Here is a 21701-nt window from a genome sequence, read left to right on the forward strand (position 1 = left end):
ATGAAGTAAACATCTGTTGAGTATTTTAACATAAAATTGTTGGATTATGTTGAATAAAAACCCCACAAATGCAGCGAGTCCAGCAGACACTGTCTGAAAAACACCAATTATGAGAGTTAACATGAACTAAACTGCACTTGAGACAGTAAAGGGCATCTATTCATCTGTTATGTACAACAGAGCCGCTATTCACAGCATAAAAACACAGAAAAAAACAACCTTTGTAATAAAAAAAAAAAAAAAAAAGTTCCTTTCTCTCTGGATGTACTTATACTAAAGCAACAGAAAATATATTTACACCCTCAGTGTTTTTTATTGAAACTTAGAGTGAATCAGTGTGAAGAAGCTGATGTTTCATGTCAGTTTCCTTGGATCCTGTCTATTATCTGGACTCAGATAATAGTCCTGTTCAGTTCACTGGCGTTGGTGAATCAGACTTATTGACAGTGAGAACAATCTAGAATCTAATGTTTTATACGTGAGTCATATCTGGAATATCAGCTCAAGGTCAAAGATAAGAAACAAAAGAAAGTTCATGTAGTTGTAGTTTATGTTGTAATGATCAGAGCTTCAGTATCTGTTAATGCTGCTGCGTTTCAGCCTTTATCCGCCTTTTATTTCCCTTTCTTGTTGCTATTCTTCCTTCAGAGTACAAGTGTCAAACATACGGCCCGTGGGCCAAAACTGCCCTCTAAAGGGTCCAGTCTGGCCCTTAGAATGAATATTGAAATGCAAAAATTACACGGAAGATGTTTTGTTTATTTTCAGTCATATGTCATTTCAAAACAACAGAAGAAGAGAGAAATAATACAATTGGACGCAAATGTCCTCAGGCAGAAGCAAAACTTACTAATGCCACGCCTACTTTACAGCTAAACCTACACAATACATGGTGTCAAGTAGAAAGAAAAAAATACACACACACACACACATATATATATATATATTTTTCTCTTTCAATTCCAGCCATAACTCGTCAAATACAGATGCATATATTGCTTTTTTGAATATAAAGGAAGTCCATTGCTTAAGTTTTAAATCATCACCATTTCACACTTGAACCCTTTTAACAGAAATACATTTTCTTTTAACTTCTTTTTTTTTTTTTTTTTTACTTTTGTAACATAAATTTCCATCCATCTCTCAACTCATATTTACTGTCAGACACTATAAAAACTTTTGCAACACATCTGGTAGTGTTTAAACATGATTTCCATTGTTCTATATAAACCAAGTCTCTAAACTCCAAAACGTGTGGTTTTTTTTTCTAAATTTAACCTTTATTTACCCAGACGAGCAATTAAGAACAGATTCTTATTTACAAATGCAGCCTGATCCAACATGAGAATTTAAAAATAATGGATTAGTATGATCATAATGTCCCACTTTATTTATGATACGTATGGCTCGTTTTTGTTGTGAAACAATTTTATCAGTTGTGCTTTTAAAAGTAGAATCCCCATAATTCACACACAGTAGTTAAATAAGGAAGTATCAGTGAGCAGTAAATTAAATATAACCCTTTGTGAGCCACCCTGTCTGTTGCTTTGTACAGGATTGCTATTAATATATATATATATTTAACAGTCAAAGGTGTCAAAATTATTTTAGTTCAGGTTCCACATACAGATCAGTATGATCTAAAGTGGATCAGACCAGTAAATTACTATATGACCTATAAATAATAATAAAAAAAAAATTAAATGAAAAACTACACATTTTTCTCTTTGTTTTAGTGTAAAGAAGAAAATTACATGAAAATGTTAAATTTCCTTTCTACTATCTACTATTTTTCCACAAAAAATGTGAATAACTGAAAAAAATGAGAAAACCTGAAATGTCTTAAGAGAAATGTTTGTATTTGTACCAATATTGTGCCTGTTATTAAATGTTTTACATTTTTTGTAGATCCACTGTGATCTGTACGTTGTAATAAACTTGTGTAAATAATAAACAGAGGCAGGATATTGTTAAAATTATTATTTATTTACTTATTTTTCTTAAGAAATTTCAGGTTGTTCATGTTATTCAGATTGTAAAGGATATTTTATAAATGTAAATATTTCCATGATGTAATTAGACTTTTTCCACTGTTATTATTTCACTAGTTGGGCCCATTTCAGATCATACTGGACTGAATGTGGAGCCTGAATAAATGACTTTGACGCCCCTGCTTTAAACTATTACATTCTTCATTTGTTTTTTCATCCTTTTTTCTTCATAACCTTCACTCCTTTAATTCCCGCCTATATTTCTATATATTCCCACTTCATTGCATCCCAATGTGCTTTATTGAGCGGAACAAAAAACAAGCAAAAGCTGAAATTAGACACAGATTTAGTATCGATCATGTCGTTTATACAGAAAAATCCAATCCACCACAGACACTGCAGAAGCCTTGAATGTTTCCAAACAACCTTGGTTAATTCTCAGCAGCAAACACTTAACGCATGTTTGTTCACATAGGACGGATGTGAAAACAAGGTTAACAAATGTACGCGGAGGAAAGCATCAAAAATGTATAAACGCCGAACAGCTGAACATGAAAATATTCACCGCATTTATGACACGTATGGATTCACTAACACGACCATGAGTCCGTTTATGGACGGAGCTGCTGCCGTCTGTGCTTCTGAAGACACTAGTTTGGAATTGGGCCTTTTGGAAGCAGAAGTGACCATATTTAGACAAAAGGGGGTGTGGGGGTGTTAAATTACAGACTGTGTAAGACGGTGAATTTGTCAGTTATTTATGTGATGAAGTCATTTTATAGTTTTTTTTAGTGACACCAGTTGACCATTGGATTGTGTTTAACATTTTACAGTTCACAGTTTTGAGAAATTTAGATTTTTCAAAAAGTTTTGAAGCATTAAACATTTGTCTCTCCTTCTATTGGTCCATATTTTTTTGGTGTATAACATGTAAATGGTTACAGATATCAGAATAGTTCCTATACATAGTTCCATACAGAGGAAGTCTGTTTCCACTACAGAAAAAAATTATCCCCATAGTAAATCATAAATATGACATAAAAAGTCCAAATTATGAGATAAGAAAGTCAGAATTATGAGATTAAAAGGTGAAATTATGAAACAAAAAGTCAAATTAAGAGATAAAAGTCGGAATTATGAGATAAAAATAATTATGACAAAAGTCAAATTATGAGATAAAAGGTCAAAATTATGAGATTAAAGGCAAAATTATGAGATGAGAGGATTATGAGATAAAAAGTCAAAATTATGAGATAAAGTCAAAAATTATGAGATAAAAGTTCGAAATTATGAGATTAAAAGGCAAAATTATGAGAGTGAGTCAGGATTATGGATAAAAAAGGCAAAATTATGAGATAAGAAAGTAAGAATTATGAGACAAGTCAAAATTATGAGATAAAAGGTTGAAATTATGAGATAAAAGAAGTCAAAATTGTGAGATAAAGTAAGAATAATGAGATAAAAAGTCGGAATTATGAAATAAAAAGTCGGAATTATGAGATAAAAAGTCGAAATTATGAGATAAAAAAAAATCATAATTATGACATAAAAAGTCACAATTATTAGATGAGAAAGTCAGAATTATGAGACAAATAGTCAAAATTATGAGATAAAAGGTCAAAATTAGAGATTAAGAAAAAGCGTAATTTTGAGATAAAAAGTCAAAATTATGAGATAAAAAGTCGAAATTATGAGATAAAAAGTCATGATTATGAGATAAAAAGACATGATATGAAATAAGAAAGTCATAATTATAAGATTATAAGATAAAAGAGTCATACTTATGAGATAAAAGTCATAATTATTAGATAAACGTCTAAATGATGCTCCCGTGGCCGAGGGCAGCCATTCTCAGTGGGGACACATATCTTGGTACATCACTTCCATATTACAACGATGCAGGGACGTGGATTTGAGTTTTTGGAATTGTACTTGTAAGCTAACGCCGGTCTTGTTTCCGTCTGTGATAAACCGTCTGTAAACTGATTTCTATAAAGGACTTGTTCTGTTTTTTATTGTTTTCCTGTGCTACTGTTAGATTAAAACACAATTAACTGAATCAAACCCAAACCAGACTCCAACACACCCTCACATATTCAGCGTCTAAAACGTTCGTCCTGTTTTCGCAGACGTGGACGCCAGCTGGCCCGGCTCAACTTTCACCTGTTTTTTAATCTCTTTTTCCATCTTTCATTCCAAATTGCTTGTCTCAGGTGAAGAGTTTCTCTCGTAGCTATGCGTCTAATCAGGAAACAGATCTGGCAACGCAAGCGACGGTAATAGTTGCTAACAGGCATTTAGTTCACATAAGACGAGCGCTGAAGCAACGCAAATGTGCAACAGATGGTTCTGGAGTTTAACCCACACACTGTTAATTAATGACAGCGACAGGGAGATAAACTGTAGAACAAAACAAAAAAAACAGAAAAATGAGTGTAGCACCAACACCAAAGCACTGGGTTTAAGGATGTATAAGCTCAGCTTTAGGTTCACTGGTGCCTTTGTACTTTTATTTACTGTTTGAACACAAGTAAACTCCATTGTGTTGACTGTAGAACAGGTTTTATTAGGTGTGGGTTTATTGTGGATTTATCCGATCGTCTTTCATTCGTTTCAGGCTGATTGTCAACCTGAAGGGGCAGAAAATAAAATAAACATGATCCTTGGGCAGATCACACACAAATGAGACAAAAACCCTATAGAAACTTTGTATTAAAACTAAAACCGTGCATCTACGGGTGTGTGTTGTGTGTGTGGGTGTGTGTGTGTGTGTGTGGTTGGTGTGTGTGGTGTGTGTTGGTGTGTTGTGTGTGGTGTTGTACGTACATGTGGGAGCCACTGGTTCTAGATATGCTCGTTTTTATACTGTTGTGTATTCATACATTTGTACCACATTAGTCCAGCAGTCACCGCCAAAGAGTTCTGGTATAGCAACGTGACTGTAAGGATATTATATATATTATATTATACACAGACATATACAGAATGTATACATATACACATACACACACGTACATATTCATATACATATAAACATACATATACATGAACACACAAATATACATGTGCACATACATATACAAAAGAATATACATACACACATACACATGCACATACATATACACACATATATACACATACATATTCATATACATATAAACATACATATACATGAACACACAAATATACATGTACACATACATATACAAAAGAATATACATACACACATATACACATGCACGTACATATACACACATATATACACATACATATTCATATACATATAAACATACATATACATGTATACACACATATACAGGGTGGGGAAGCAAAATTTACAATGAACATTTAGTTGTTTTTTCTCAGCAGGCACTACGTCAGTTGTTTTGAAACCAAACATATACTGATGTCATAATCACCTAACACTATTATCCATACCTTTTCACAAACTTTTGCCCATATGATAATCAGAAAGCAAACGTCAAAGAGTGTGTGATTTGCTGAATGCACTCGTCACACCAAAGGAGATTTCAAAATAGTTGGAGTGTCCATAAAAGACTGTTTATAATGGAAAGAGAGAATGACTATGAGCAAAACTATTACCAGAAAGTCTGGAAGATACTATTAAAGAAGAATGGGAGAAGTTGTCACCCCAATATTTGAGGAACACTTGCGCAAGTTTCAGGAAGCGTGTGAAGGCAGTTATTGAGAAAGAAGGAGGACACAGAATAAAAACATTTCTATTATGACATTTTCTTGTGGCAAATAAATTCTCATGACTTTCAATAAACTAATTGGTCATACACTGTCTTTCAACCCCTGCCTCAAATATTGTAAATTTTGCTTCCCACCCTGTATATATATAGTACAGTATACATATACACACAAATATACATATACACACACATATATGCACACATACATATTCATATGCATACCATACATATACTAAATTATACATAACAATATACATACATAATAATATACATACCACAGATATACACACATACATATTCATACCTATAAACATACACATATAAATAAGAATATACTAGTACACACACATATACATATAACCATGCATATACCAACCTATGTATGCACACATACTAATTCATATACATATAACCATACATATAAACACACACATATAACATAAGGAATATACATACACACATATGTATGCACACATACAATTTCATATACATAATAACATACATATGAACACACACATATACATAGAATATACATACACACACATATATACATATAAACATACATGTACACACAATATACATATACACATACATATACACACAAATATATAAATACCACACATCATATTCATATACGTATAAACATACTTGAATAAGACTATAAATACACATAATAAAATCTAATCGATAACTCCTCACATTCCAGATCATTTCCTCTTTAATTCTACTTATCCCCCTGTCGTTTTCTGTCTGTTTCCAGCCTGTGAGTTGTCCGCCTTCTGCGGCGCCTTGTTCGGCATCTGCAGTATGATGACGCTGATGGTGATCGCGGTGGACCGCTACGTGGTCATCACCAGACCGCTGGCGTCCCTGGGCGTCATGTCCCACAGGAAGGCCCTGCTCATCTCGCCGTGGCCTGGTCTACTCCGCCGGGTGGAGCCTCCCCCCGTTCTTCGCTGGAGTGAGTACCACACCATTCCGAATAGAGACGATTCAGACCCAGAGACGAGTCAGAACCGACACGATTCAGACCTAGAGAAGAGTCAAAACTGACACGATTCAGACCCAGAGTAGAGTCAGAACCGACACGATTCAGACCCAGAGAAGAGTCAAACCGACACGATTCAGACCCAGAGAAGAGTCAGAACCGACACGATTCAGACCCAGAGAAGAGTCAGAACTGACACGATTCAGACCCAGTAGAGTCAGAACCGACACGATTCAGACCCAGAGAAGAGTCAGAACCGACACGATTCAGACCCAGAAAGAGTCAACCGACACGATTCAGACCTAGAGAAGATCAGAACCGACACAATTCAGACCCAGAGAAGAGTCAGAACTGACACGATTCAGACCTAGAGAAGAGTCAGAACCGACACGATTCAGACCCAGAGAAGAGTCAAACCGACACGATTCAGACGCAGAGAAGAGTCAAACTGACACGATTCAGACCCAGAGAAGAGTCAGAACTGACACGATTCAGACCCGGAGACGAGTCAGAACTGACACGATTCAGACGCAGAGAAGATCAGAACTGACACGATTCAGACCCAGAGAAGAGTCAGAACTGACACGATTCAGACCCAGAGAGAGTCAGAACTGACACGATTCAGACCCAGAGAAGAGTCAGAACTGACACGATTCAGACCAGAAAAGAGTCAGACCTGGAAGAAGTCAGAACCAACAAGTCAAGCTGACATGATTCGAAACTGTGGAAGATCAGAACCGACGTGATTCACATAAGAATAGAATAAAATAATAGAATATAATAGAATAGGGTAGAGTAGAACAGAATAGTGTAAATAGAGTAGAATCGAATAGTGTGGAGTGGAAGAGAATAGAGTAGAAAAGAAAAGAATAGAATAACAGAATAGAATAGAAAAAATAGAATAACAGAATCGTGTAGAGTAGAATAGAATAGTGTAAATATAGAATAGAGAAGGATAGAATAGAATAATTTAAATAGATAGAATACAGTAACATCGAATAGATTACAATAGAATAGAGTACAATAGAACAGTGTAAAATAGAGTAGAAAAGAACAGAATAACAGAATAGAATAGAATAGCCTTTATTTTCATTGTGACACATAGAATCATATAAAAATAGACTATGAATATAATAATAAAATATGTAAACAGACTTTCAGTGTATGTATAATGTAATTTTCAGTGTTTTGTTTTGTTTTTTTGGGGGGGGGGGGTCCGTTGTGTCTGGAGGTGACACGTTCAGGAACCACCGTGTTTTCGGGTTCATGTAGTGAATATAAAGAACCTTCAGTGACGGTGTTGGTTCCTCTCCAGGCGCCTACGTCCCTGAAGGCCTGATGGACGTCGTGTTCGTGGGACTACATGACCTTCACAGCCGTCGGTGCGGTCCTACACCATGCTGCTCTTCACCTTTGTCTTCTTCATCCCCCTGTCCATCATCATCGTCTGCTACTTCTGCATCTTCAGGGCCATCCGACACACCACACGGTCAGTGAATGCACCGCAGGCCGTGTAAACGCTCATAGCGATGATTCGAAAGCCATCGAACAAAAACGCTGAAGAAAACCCGAAAATCTAAAAACCACAGAAAATTTTTTTATTTTAAACTTCATCTTATTACAATATTCTGACTAAAACTGAGATTGACTGTTTTAATTGATTAATAACAGTTGTTTGGTTTATTAAATGTCACAAATGATTAAAAAATGAATGTTCAAGATCCTCAAATGTCTGGTTTGGTGCAATAATATTCAGAGATATTCAGTTTAATGTTAAAGAGGAAGAAAAAAATGGCACATCATTGATCAAAAAGATGGAAAAAAAAAAAGTTAGTTTTTTCTCATCAGATCGACTTCATGACCAGGTATGTTTTAATGTCTATTGGTTTTTGTTCATTTGTTTGTTTTGATGATGCCTGTGTCATCATTATTTGTATTTTTAATTCTTTTAAATTCGTAGCGAACGAGTGATGTCCTACTGTTGGCTGTTTTATGTCTTATTACTGTCACCTCTCTAAGGACTGCAGATGAAAAGTAGTTATTTTTACTAATTCTGGCAAATTTACACAGGTGTATTTTTTATACAGCAATGTGCATAAATGTAGATGGTCCGTGTTAAATAAACCAATAAAATAAAATAGTATGTTTTTACTCTGCTGCAAGGTTATTATTGTTAACGAAAACTAACAAAATGACAAAAACTAGAACTGAAAAAACATTTTCGTGAACTGAAATTAATAAAAACTATACTTAAAAGAAAAAACGATAACTGTAACTGTATTGTGCGCTCACAAAACTAAAACATATTAAAATTGTGGATAAAATTACCCTAGTTTTATGATTTATTTCGTTCGAGGAATTTTATCTCGTGACACCGTAATAATTATCTATTGATGATTTATTAGCCCAAATGTCAAACTGATCTGTGTGTGTGTGTGTGTGTGTGTGTGTGTGTGTGAACAGGGCAATAACAAAGATCACCTGTGAAACCAGAGACTCGGCCAAGAAGTTCCACAAAATGAAGAACGAGTGGCGGATGGCGAAGATCGCGCTCATCGTCATCCTGCTGTTTGTCATCTCGTGGGCGCCGTACTCCTGCGCCGCCCTCACCGCCTTCGCCGGGTACGTGTTGACATGTTTCCACAACCACTTCTTTCAACAAATGCTTATTCTGTGGATGTTTTGGATCAACCTTGGTGTGGTCAGTGGTCGACATATCCCATGATGCTCTTGGGTGTGTGTCATTTCCTCTCCTTTAGATACGCCAACCTGTTGACTCCGTACATGAACTCCATTCCTGCTGTGATCGCCAAAGCCTCTGCCATCCACAACCCCATCATCTACGCCATCACACACCCCAAATACAGGTAACACACCCCAAATACAGGTAACCCCCCCCCCGAAATACAGGTAACACACCCCAAATACAGGTAACCCCCCCCCCCCCCCCGAAATACAGGTAACACACCCCAAATACAGGTAACACACCCAAATACAGGTAACCCCCCCCCCCGAAATACAGGTAACACACCCCAAATACAGGTAACACACCCCAAATACAGGTAACCCCCCCCCCCCCCCCCCGAATACAGGTAACACACCCCAAATACAGGTAACACACCCCAAATACAGGTAACACACCCCAAATACAGGTAACCCCCCCCCCGAAATACAGGTAACACACCCCAAATACAGGTAACACACCCCAAATACAGGTAACCCCCCACCCCCCCCCGAAATACAGGTAACACACCCCAAATACAGGTAACCCCCCCCCGAAATACAGGTAACACAACCCCAAATACAGGTAACACACCCCAAATACAGGTAACCCCCCCCCCGAAATACAGGTAACACACCCCAAATACAGGTACACACCCCAAATACAGGTAACCCCCCCCCCCCGAAATACAGGTAACACACCCCAAATACAGGTAACCCCCCCCCCGAAATACAGGTAACACACCCCAAATACAGGTAACCCCCCCCCCGAAATACAGGTAACACACCCCAAATACAGGTAACACACCCCAAATACAGGTAACCCCCCCCCCGAAATACAGGTAACACACCCCAAATACAGGTAACCCCCCCCCCCCCCCCCCCCCCGAAATACAGGTAACACACCCCAAATACAGGTAACCCCCCCCCCCCCCCCGAAATACAGGTAACACACCCCAAATACAGGTAACCCACCCCAAATACAGGTAACCCCCCCCCCCCGAAATACAGGTAACACACCCCAAATACAGGCAACACCCCCCAAATACAGGTAACCCCCCCCCCCCCCCCCCGAAATACAGGTAACACACCCCAAATACAGGTAACCCCCCCCCGAAATACAGGTAACACACCCCAAATACAGGTAACACACCCCAAATACAGGTAACCCCCCCCCCCGAAATACAGGTAACACACCCCAAATACAGGTAACCCCCCCCCCCCCCCCCCCCCCCGAAATACAGGTAACACACCCCAAATACAGGTAACCCCCCCCCCCCCCCCGAAATACAGGTAACACACCCCAAATACAGGTAACACCCCCCAAATACAGGTAACCCCCCCCCCCCCCCCCGAAATACAGGTAACACACCCCAAATACAGGTAACCCCCCCCGAAATACAGGTAACACACCCCAAATACAGGTAACACACCCCAAATACAGGTAACACACCCCAAATACAGGTAAAAAATAATAATTGGCAATCAAAAAAAAGGGAACAACCACGTACAGATTGCCAAATTGATCCCGAGGACAAATAAAGTGTTTTTGAATTGAACTGAATTGAACTTTGGGGTTATTATGGATCCAGGCTGTTAGTGAAAGTGCCAATGCTGCTATCGCTGCTAACACTGCTAACACTTCTAATGTTGCAGTTGCTACTAATGCTGATAACACTGCTAATGTTGCTATTGCTCTTAATGCTAAGATTGCTAACACTAACACTGCTAATGTTGATATTGCTGCTAACATTACTAACGCTGATAACACTGCTAATGTTGACATTGCTGCTAATGTTGCTAATGCTGATAACACTGCTAATGTTGACATTGCTGCTAATGTTGCTAATGCTGATAACACTGCTAATGTTGACATTGCTGCTAATGTTGCTAATGCTGATAACACTGCTAATGTTGACATTGCTGCTAATGTTGCTAATGCTGATAACACTGCTAATGTTGACATTGCTGCTAATGTTGCTAATGCTGATAACACTGCTAATGTTGACATTGCTGCTAATGTTGCTAATGCTGATAACACTGCTAATGTTGCTATTGCTGCTAACGTTGCTAATGCTGATAACACTGCTAATGTTGACATTGCTGCTAATGTTGCTAATGCTGATAACACTGCTAATGTTGCTATTGCTGCTAACGTTGCTAATGCTGATAACACTGCTAATGTTGCTATTGCTGCTAACGTTGCTAATGCTGATAACACTGCTAATGTTGCTATTGCTGCTAACGTTGCTAATGCTGATAACACTGCTAATGTTGACATTGCTGCTAATGTTGCTAATGCTGATAACACTGCTAATGTTGCTATTGCTGCTAACGTTGCTAATGCTGATAACACTGCTAATGTTGCTATTGCTGCTAACGTTGCTAATGCTGATAACACTGCTAATGTTGATATTGCTGCTAACGCTGATAACACTGCTAATGTTGCTAATGCTGACAACACTGCTAATGTTGATATTGCAGCTAATGTTGCTAATGCTGATAACACTGCTAATGTTGCTATTGCTGCTAACGTTGCTAATGCTGATAACACTGCTAATGTTGACATTGCTGCTAATGTTGCTAATGCTGATAACACTGCTAATGTTGCTAATGCTGATAACACTGCTAATGTTGACATTGCTGCTAATGTTGCTAATGCTGATAACACTGCTAATGTTGCTATTGCTGCTAACGTTGCTAATGCTGATAACACTGCTAATGTTGACATTGCTGCTAATGTTGCTAATGCTGATAACACTGCTAATGTTGCTATTGCTGCTAACGTTGCTAATGCTGATAACACTGCTAATGTTGATATTGCTGCTAACGCTGATAACACTGCTAATGTTGCTAATGCTGACAACACTGCTAATGTTGATATTGCAGCTAACGCTGCTAATGCTGATAACACTGTTAATGTTGCTAATGCTGCTGCTGTTGCTGTCCCTGCTAACGTTGCTAACACGTCTCCGTCCAGGTCGGCCATCAGCAGGTACGTCCCCTACCTGGGCGTCTTCCTGTGCGTCACCGGCAGAGACAGGTTCACCAGCAGCAGTTTCCAGTCCACCCACCGCTCCACGCTGGCCAGCCAATCAGACGGCCTCCAGCCCAGCAAAGCCCCGTCCTCCATATCCAGCGAATCAGTGAGTGTCCTTCCTGTGTCCTCTGGTATGTCTCAGTCCTGACGTCCTCTGTGATGAAGGCTGTGGACCAGGAGACGCTCACGTCCTCCACCTGTCTCGTCTCAGGCCGTCTCCGACACCGAGGAGGACTCGTCGATTCGGACGCCGACCGGTCGTCGCGTCTCCGTCAACGGCAAACCCGTGCGCCACGCCAGCCAGAGGTCAAAGGTCAAAGGTTACAACTCGGTGGATCTGCTGAGAAGAGATGAACTGACCATCAGTCACCTCTGCCAGACCACGGTGAGTAGAAGAGGCGGAGACCTGTAACAGATCCACCCACTACTGGGCGGGGTCAAGGGTGTGCCAGATGGACCGCCCACTACTTTTGGATTCATAACCTTTGAACCAGACGAGTTTCAGACAAATATTCCACATAACTGTAAAGGTCTAAAGGCCATCTTAAACAAACTCAAAAGGCAAAATGTAATTTCAAATATATTTAAATGAAAAATATCCAAAACTACTGCGCCACGGATGGACAAAAAATTTACGTTTATTTTTTCCCAGAATTCCAAAGTTCTCCACAGTGTAGTTCCTCTGACATTTTCATCCTCGAATGTATTCAGCGTAAACCTTAAACCCTCTATTTTACAACTGAATAATTGGTTATAGAGGGAAAAAAAATTAGATCAAACCTAAATTGAATGAGTTTAGACAAATGTCAGCGTCACAGACGGACAACAGAAGTAAATATCAAAATATACAGTTTTTATTTCAATTATTAATATCATATACATTTATTTACAATATTTACAACCTACAAATAATATTAACATTATATTCAAATATATTTCGCATCAATATATGCATTTATTAATTTTAAACTGTGTGTGTTTAGAATATGACATAAATAATATAATAGTCAAATATCAATGTATTTGGAATAAATGTCGTTTCTTTATTAGAGTTTATCAAATGAACCCAGAATGACAGCACAAAACTGTCACTTTACAAACACTCACACTCAGAAAACTCCTCTAATTTTTTTTTTTTTTTTTCACAATTTTTTTCTCAGTTCAAAATACATTTTCCTGAAAATATAAGTAATTATAAGTAAAGTATAAGTTAGGTGTAGATTATTGTAATTTAATTTTTTTGACCAAATTTTAACCTTCCCTCGACTCGCTCTATTAAAGGCCAAAATTATATTAGAGTTTAAAGGGCCGACATATAATATTTAGACGCTAAAATATTTTGTAAAATCATTTAAAATCTTAGAAATATTTAACTTTTCTCACACATTTTCACCATATATCAAAAAATAACAACAGTAATAATAATATTTGTATTATCATCATCATCAAGATTTTTGTATCTTCTTTTCTTACAAATTTATGACTTTATAATCCCAGGGAAAATTCACCTGGATTCTATTTAAATTTGTCTTTTTTTTTTTTTTTTAAGCAAATCTATCATTAATTGAACATAAACCCAGTGTGTCCATCCACTGTCATTGATCCAACTCTATGGGTTTTACTGGTGAATCAATGTTGTAGAAGATGACGGTGTTTCCACGGTAACTACAGAGCCTCTGAACATCCAAATGGGTCATATCTGATGACCATGAAAAGAGGAAGAACTGTATTTTACACCAATTATTGACATGGATTTACAGGGTCAGTGGATGAACAGGTTAATTCTTTGCGTCTTTGTCTTCAGTTCAGTTTTTTTGGTTAAATCTTCCTGTAAACTGGGTCCAGTGGGTGAAACATGGTGGATGTGACGGTTTATAGTTGATGCACAGACAGATGCAGATGGTTTTCAGACTCCTCCAGGATCCGAGTTCATCGTTAGCCAACCAGTGCGGTTCAGTAAAACCCGAGGTCAGGTCACGCAGGCCGTGGATTAAGTCTGAAAGTGGTAGATTAGTGGATTAGTGTCCAGACCCAGTGTAATGGAGTCCTCAGGGAACCCGACCTGCTGCTCTGTCTTCACATACGTGTCCACATGTGGCGTTACGGCGTTTTTTCTGGGAAATAAGATGATTAAAGAGAGACGGAAATGTTCCATATAGGACATGTCCCACATAAAACCACCTTCGACCCCTCGTCAGCTGTACAGAACGCTGATTAAAGAAGCCACGTTTATTTTATTTTGGTCTGGACCCGAAATAAGGCCATTTTCTATTTGTTCTAAGAGTCTGTGTCTTAGTGAAGTGGATTAATAACAGGAACAAACAAAAACAAACCCACAGATAAACAACAAAACAACTCATCTGACCGAAAACTTCAATTACCTTCAAAATAAAAGCAGTGAAACTTTAACCAGAGTCACTAATGAATATAAATTCAGTTCAAATGCTGGTTTTCTGTAGTTTTCAGTTATGTTTTGCAAAATATAAACACGATTTTTAAAGAAATCGGTCTGTTTTTTAAAAATTTTTTTGATGATAAAAAACCCGAATTGGTGCAAAAAATGGGTTTCATGCTTAAATTGTCAAATAATTTATCCTTTTTGCTGCTGTAAAGGTCACAGAGAAGCTTCAGATTGTACTTTTATTGCTGTATTTTCCATTAAACTGTATGAATTCATGTAATTTTCACATTTGCCAGTTTCAATCTGTAAAACTCTGTTTTCGTGACATAAAACCTTGTTCACATGTGGACGAGAAGAACAAACATAGGGAAAAATATCTTTTCCAAAATGCAAACCAAATTTTAGGTTAGTTATGCATTATATTTTTAATTTTTCATCTTATGCTAAGACACAAATTGGTGCCAAAATACTATTTCATGATTAAAATGTCGAATCATTTGTCCTTTTTACAGCTGTAAAGGTCACAGTAAGCCTTCAGATTGAACTGTTTCATTGTACTTTCAATTATAACAACATTAATTCATGTAGTTTTCACCTTTTTCAGTTTCAATCTGTAAAATTTTTATGACATAAAACCTTATTTACATGTAGAAAACAGGAACAAACATGAAGAGTATCTTGACAAAGTGCAAACCAAATTTCATAGGAATAGGTCTGTTGTGCATTATATTTTTAATTTTTTAATTGCAAAAAAAGACACAAATTGGTGCAAAAATACTGTTTCATGTTTAAAATGTATAATAATTTCTTATATTTGCAGCTGTAAAGGTCACACTGAAGCTTCAGATTATACTGTTATTGCTGTGTTTTTCCGTATAACTGTACAAATTGATCTAATTTTCACAGTTTCTGTACGTAAAAGTCTCAGTTTTTGTGACATAAAACCCTGTTTACGTTTAGACAAGAGGAACAAATGTAGAAAAATTCTCATGTTCCTTTTCATAAATAAAACTGATGCAAAGACAAAAATTGGTGCAAAAATAGTGTTTCACAATTAAAACATCCATTAATTTCTCATTTTTGCAGCTGTAAAGGTCACAGTAAATCTTCAAATTGTACTTTTATTACTGTATTTTCCATTAGAACTATATGAATTCATGTAATTTTCACGTTTGTCAGTTTCAATCTGTAAAAATGTCAGTTTTTGTGACATAAAACCTTGTTCACATGTGGACGGGAAGAACGAATGTAGAGAAAATATGTTTTAAAAAATACAAGCACATTTTTAGAGGAATAAGAAAATTATCATTTTTAATTTACATCTTACACTAAGACACAAATTGGTGCCAAAATAGTGTTTCATGTATAAAATGTCTAATAATTAGTCCTACATTTTTACATTTATCAGTTTCAATCTAAAAATCTCCGTTTTCATGACATAAAACCCTGAACAAATGTAGAGAAAAACATGTTTTAAAAAAATACAAGCACATTTTTAGAGGAATAGGAACATTATCTTTGTAATTTTCACCTTATGTTAAGACACAAATTGGTGCAAAAATACTGTTTTATGATTAAAATGTCACACTGAAGCTTCAGATTGTACTTTTATTGCTGTATTTTCCATTAGAACTGTGCGAATTCATGTTATTTTCACAGTTTCAATCGTAAAAATCTCAGTTTTTGTGACATAAAACCATAAAAGAGGAACAAATGTAGAGAAATTCTTCTGTTCCTTTTTATAAATAACATTTCCGATTAAAAAAGATACAAAAAAAAAAGACACAAATTGGTGCAAAAATACTGTTTCATGTTTAAAATGTTCAATAATTAGTCCTTTTTGCAGCTGTAAAGGTCACAGTAAACCTTCAGATCAAACTGTTTTGCTTTATTTTCCATTAGAACCACACTGATTCATGTAACTTTAACATTTGTCAGTTTCCAGCTGTGAAAACTTCAGTTTTTGTGACATAAAGCCCTGTTTACATGTGGACGAGAAGAAGAAAGGTAGACAAAAATGTTGTTTTTTTTTTTTAAAAAAAGCACATTTTTAGAGGAATAGGCACATTATCTTTTGAATTTTTATCTTATGTTAAGGCACAAATTAGTGCAAAAATACTGTTTCATGCTTAAAATGTCTAATAATTTCTTATTTTTGCCGCTGTAAAGGTCACACTGAAGCTTCAGATTGTACTTTTATTGCTGTATTTTCCATTAGAACTGTATGAATTCATGTAATTTTCACAGTTTCAATCTGTAAAAACCTCAGTTTTTGTGATATAAAACAATAAAAGAGGAACAAATGTAGAGAAATTCTTCTGTTCCTTTTCATAAATAACATTTCCAATAAAAACTGATGCAGAAAAAGACACAAATTGGTGCAGTAATACTGTTTCATGTTTAAAACGTCTAATAATGTGTCCTTTTTGCAGCAGTAAAGGTCACAGTAAACCTTCAGATTGAACTGTTTTGCTGTATTTTCCATTAGAACCTCATGAATTCATGTTACGTTACATGTAAAAGTCTGTGTCACTTTGGTTCTGTTTCTGTGGATGTTTGACCTTTGTCCGGAGCCCAGTCACTTCCAGTCGTCCCATGGTACTTAAACCTCAGACTAGTTCCCGTTTGTCGGCGAAATTGTTTGACTTTTTTTATTCCTGGAGGAAAATCTGCTTTAGTTTTTCTTTTCCGCTGTCATGTCAGATTCTATCGAGGCTTTTAAGAGCCTGAACCAAAGCCTGTTTTTGCAGTTTTTCTTTCCTTTAAACAGCGTTAACATTATTATTATTCACTTCAGCCAAACCCCATCAGTCACTTGGAAAAGGTCACAAAAAGAACTTAACTTTTCAACTCTAGAAAAAGTTTCTTTAATAGATGACTTCAACACATTCCATCCCGGACATCCATTAGTTTGTAGGTTTGTTGTAATGAAAATACACAGAACACGTCTATATAGAGCATTTTCTGAAACTTTGTGTGTGGATTATAGACGTGATGCAACAGCAGGTTTGGTTTTTATCATTAAAAAGCTACATTTACAACAAATTGGTGCAAAAATACTGTTTCATGATTAAAATGTCAAATAATTTCTCATTTTTGCAGCTGTAAAGGTCACAGTAAACCTTCAGATTGAACTGTTTCATTGTATTTTCCATTAGAACCACATGAATTCATCTAATTTTCACAGTTTCAATCTGTAAAAATCTCAGTTTTTATGACATAAAACCTTATTTACATGTGCACAAGAAGAACAAACATAAAGAAAAGTATCTTGACAAAGTGCAAACCAAATTTCATAGGAATAGGTCTGTTGTGCATTACATTTTTAATTTTTTCATTGCAAAAAAAGAACCAAATTGGTGCAAAAATACTGTTTCATGCTTAAATTTTCTCATAATTTCTCAGGTCAGGTCACACTGAAGCTTCAGATTGTACTTTTATTATTGTATTTTCCATTAGAACTGTACGAATTCATGTAATTTTCACAGTGTCAATCAGTTTTTGTGACATAAAACCATAAAAGAGGAACAAATGGAGAGAAATTCTTCTGTTCCTTTTCATAAATAACATTTCCACAAAAACTGTTGCAAAAAAGACACAAACTGGTGCAAAAATACTGTTTCATGATTAAAATGTGTAATAATTTCTCATTTTTGCAGCTGTAAAGGTCAACAAAGAAAGAAAAAAAAACAAAAAAAAAGCTACATTTTCACCTCGTTTCAGACCATTATGTGTCTACAAATGGTGGTAATTGTAAAGACACCACATCTCAAAAGCTTAACTGGGTTATTTTTGCTTATTGCTAACTGATGCTAATGCTAATGCTAGGTACTGTGTGTGTGTGTGTGTGTGTGTGTGTGTGTGTGTGTGTGTGTGTGTGTGTGTGTGTGTGTGTGTATTATGGGTCAAATGCAGAGTTTCCCTCCAGGGTGGGTAAGGCCAGTTGACCTTTAACCTTTGCTTCTGAACCCTGAACACTGTTCCTAAAGCTCTGAACGTCCATGTCCATGTCCTCACTGTCCAGAGTCTGACCGAGCCCGAGGACATCTCCATGTCGGACATGGGTGTCCGACCGTCCACACATTTACCGGCAGCTGTCAGAGTGGACCAGACCCCCCCCCGTCCACGACCAGCGCTAAAAGACCTAAAAGTAAGGACTGTATTCTATCTACTGACAGATGTTATAAAACCATGTATTTACATGAACTGTATTCCATTCCATATATTTTTTATATTTAATTTACCCATCAACAGATATATCACAGGTGTCAAATATGTGGCCCATGGGCCAAAACCAGCCATCCAGAGGGTCCAGTCCGGCCTGTGGCATGATTTAGCAAAGTGCAAAAATAACACTGAAGATATTAACAGTCAAAGGTGTCGAACTAGTTTTAGTTCAGAGGCCACATTCAGCCCAATGTGATCTAAAGTAAAATAAATAAATAAATAAATAAAATAAAAAAAAAGCATAATAATAATAATAGCATAATAACCTTTTAACAATAAAATGTGAACAACCTGAAAGTGAAGCAATTTGAAGAAGATTCTTGCTGTTACTAAATGTTTTGTGCATTTGCAGATCTGATCTGTAAGTTGTGTTAATAATACGCTGACACAATATTGTAGAAATTATTCTAATTTTAATTCCAACCTTAAACATTTTGACAACATTATGCCTGTTTCCAAATGTTTGAAGAACATCGTGTGTAACACACATGCACAAATGATAAGCTGAGGCATAATACTGATAAAACTGCACTTTTTTTTTTTTTCAGTTTTTTTGTGAAAGGATTGTTTGTAAATGTAAATATTTTCATTATTTGATATTTTTATTACTCTAAAAAAAAGAAAAAAGCTTGAAACTGTCATTATTTATAGGTTATTATGCTAATATTTTAATGGTTTGGCCCGCTGGAGATCAAATTGGGCTGAATGTGAAACCTTATCTTATCTTATCTTATCTTATCTTATCTTATCTTATCTTATCTTATCTTATCTTATCTATGTGAAAGCTCTTCTATCAGTCCAACTTCTTCCAGACTTTTCCATCTCCTCTTCCGTTCAGTCGTCATTTGCAGGACTCAGTCGGTCTATATTTACTTTTTCTGACACAGATGTCATGTCCGATCCGCTCACGTCTGTATTGACAGCAGAGGGCGACCACAACACAACCCGTCAGCGGAGGTTCGGGTGTGAAAACGTGGCTACAGGATAAAAAGTCTGGGTTTCCTCATTGTTCACAGGTGTTGAGTAATAATATTGATGACAGAGGAGCTGGAGGACTGGTGTTGAATGAGCTGACACCAGCCTGACATGGAAAGACTGAACAGAGGTGGTAGAGCGCTGCTGTCAGAGGTGACTGCTACGAATGGACCATGTGACCTGTAATGAGTCATGCGATGAGTTAACGACCAAAGACTAATTAATGTAGGTTTAAAAGGAGCTCTACTGGTAAAAACACCTGAATGAGTTCATGGATTTGGTATTTCCTCAGTACATATTATAGGTAAACTCTGTGCGTTTTAGTTTTTTTTGTTTGTTTGTTTGTTTTTTCTCGATTTTATGACAAACAACAGGATACAAACTTTTCCATTTTTCGTTTACTGATTTTAAAACAAAAACCTAAATACAAGTCGTTTTCCGTTTTTCATTTCAGATGGCCAATCCAATTTCCATCAGTGAATCTTTTGGTCATTGGATTTTCCTTTCAGAAACAAAAGAAAAACTACTGGTTAATTGATTTTTGTTTTAAAATAGAAGAATTAAATTTGAATTTCAAGGCGTTTTTCTTTTTCAGTTGGGTTTATAGATTGCCATTGACCCAAAATAGATGTGATTACATTTTGGGAAAAGGTCAGAGTTAAAAAAAATTGGTACTGAATTTTTAAAATCTTTTTTTTTTCATATATTTGTAATAGGTGAAATTTCAAATGTCTATGAAAACATCAGTTTTGTTTCAATGTCCTTCAAACTTGTCACATATATAGAGGTAACTGATATGATGACATCAGCACATGCATGGACATGATGACATCAGCTGGATCGATGACAAAATAAGATACTACACGTGCGAGGGGCGGGGTTTGTTGTGTCTGGAACCATTTGTTTGTCTGTTTGTTTGTTTGTTTGTTTGTTTGTTTGTTAACACTCTAGCAGCAAAACTATTGGTTGAATTCATACCAAATTGAGTTTATAGATTGCCAGTGACCCAGAATAGATGTGATTACATTTTGGGAAAAGTAGGTCAAAGTTAAAAAAAAAAATTTAATGAGTTTTAAATTCTTTTTTTTCCCCCATTTACTTATAATGGGCAAAATTTCACATGTCTATAAAAACATAACATGTGACCTGTAATGAGTCGTGCACCGTTAACGACCCCAGAATAAGTCATGTAGGTTTAAAAGGAGCTCCACTGGTAAAAACACCTGAATGAGTTCATGGGTTTGGTATTTCCTCAGTACATATTATGGGTAAACTCTGCTTTTGAGTCTTTTTTTTTTGTTTTTTTTATGACAAACAACAGGATGCAAACTCTTTTCCATTTATCGATTTTAAAACAAAAAATTAAATACAAGTAATTTCTCATTTTTTAATATCAAAACTGAAATCACATGGCCAATCCCATTTTCGGTCAGTGTATCTTTTGGTAACAAAAGAAAAGCTAGTGGTTAATAGATTTTTGTTGTAAAATAGATGAATTAAAATTGTATTTCAAGGTGTTTTTGTTTTTCAGTGTCAGAACAGATAAACCAAATTTAAAACGAAATTGTTTTCTTTCTAATAACAAAAAGGAAAGTTACTACCCGACAGAAATGGAAAAACAGACCAAAAAATGGCTGATTTT

The 21701-nt window shown here is 36.3% G+C and overlaps 1 pseudogene; it reads left to right on the top strand.

The window, feature by feature from the left end:
- LOC115410663 (melanopsin-A-like) overlaps positions 1–21701 on the top strand; it is a 62246-nt pseudogene that overhangs the window by 34796 nt on the left and 5749 nt on the right.

This window comes from Sphaeramia orbicularis, chromosome 19 (assembly GCF_902148855.1).
Source record: "Sphaeramia orbicularis chromosome 19, fSphaOr1.1, whole genome shotgun sequence".
Lineage (NCBI taxonomy): Eukaryota > Metazoa > Chordata > Actinopteri > Kurtiformes > Apogonidae > Sphaeramia > Sphaeramia orbicularis.